The 1,369-nt window shown below is 39.7% G+C and overlaps 1 non-coding gene across 1 annotated transcript; it reads right to left on the bottom strand.

Annotated features, from left to right (window-relative positions):
- Window positions 1-214: 214 nt before the first annotated feature.
- On the bottom strand, window positions 215-275 carry LOC141414389 (U7 small nuclear RNA). The gene has a single exon (XR_012439428.1). It is a non-coding gene; the product is annotated as a U7 small nuclear RNA (small nuclear RNA).
- Between the last annotated feature and the right edge of the window lie 1,094 nt (window positions 276-1,369).

Genomic DNA, 1,369 nt, shown 5'->3' with positions numbered 1-1,369 from the left:
TACTTAGCACTATTTTACATTCCTGTACTTCTCATTCCCTCCATCTTTATTGCTGAGGTAGAATTGACTAATAAAAATGTATATATTTAAGTTATAGGAATTGATGTTTATAAATATATTTTTACTTTTAATTGACCCAGTAGTAATTGTATAACTTAATGTTTTTATTTTTGTTAGTGGTGTTTTTTTGAGATAGGGTCTTTTTCTGGGGGGAGGAGGCTTCTAGCATAAGCCAGAAAACCTGTTGGACAAATTCTATAAAAGCTGTGACTCTTTAGAGACAGGATTTTCAGGCTGGCCTTGAACTTACAATCCTCCTGACTCAGCCTCCTGAGTGATGGAACTACAGGCATACACCACAAAACCTGGCCTCAATGTTTTGATATATTTGTATATTGTGAAATAATCACTGCAATTAAACTAATTAACATATCCATTGCTTCTCATAGTTACCATGTTCTTTTTCATTTGTGTTCATTAAAACACTTAGAATGTTTCATATCACGGTTATTGTGAATAATATTACAGTGAATATAAGAGTGCAGATATTGCTTTCAGATACTATTTTCATTTCCTTTTTATACCCAGAAGTGGGATTGCTGGATCACAAGGTTGTTTTATTTTTAACTTTTTGAGGAACCTCAATATTTTCTGTGCTGTTGACTGTGCCTACCAGTTCATTTTTCATATCTATATTCTTGCATTTAAATTTCACCTTAAAGCCAGGTATGATGGCACATGCCTGTAATCCTAGCTATTAGGAGGCTGAGGCAAGAGGATGAGTTTAAGTTCAGCCTGGGCTACACAGAAAGACCCTGTGTCAAAAAACAAATCCAGGTACAGTGGCTCACATTTGTAATCTCCGCTAGTGGAGGGGCTGAGATCAGGAGGAACACAGTTCGAGGCTAGCCTGGGCATAAAATTAGCCAGACTCCATCTGAACCAATAGCTGGGTGTGAGTGTGGTACACACCTGTCATCCCAGCTGTACCAGAAGGGTAAAATAGGAGGGTAGGGGTCCAGGCAAGCCAGGATATAAATGTGAGGATGTTGGGGTCTGAGGTCAACCACCCCCCAAGAGGGCAAAAGACACTCACGACAATGTAAGCCACAAAGCGAGGTTTATTTCCAGCTAGCTGGGGTTCGAGTATTCGCCCAATGCAGCGGGTTTCAACAAGGACCCTGCATGTCAAATTCAAGTGGGTTTTATACTCTTTTATCCATCAATCATAGTCACATGAAAATTTCCCATGGTCCCAGGGGTCACATATTTCTGACATTGCCCACATCCTGGTGGTGGGGCAAGATCAGAGAAAACACCAGATGTTTACTTATCAGGAACTTGAAAAACACCAGATGTCTTGAAGATC

The sequence above is a fragment of the Castor canadensis genome, chromosome 11, assembly GCF_047511655.1.
Source record: "Castor canadensis chromosome 11, mCasCan1.hap1v2, whole genome shotgun sequence".
In the NCBI taxonomy this organism is placed as follows: domain Eukaryota; kingdom Metazoa; phylum Chordata; class Mammalia; order Rodentia; family Castoridae; genus Castor; species Castor canadensis.
Note: the sequence above shows the minus strand (reverse complement) of the source record. Positions and strands in the feature narration are given on the sequence as shown.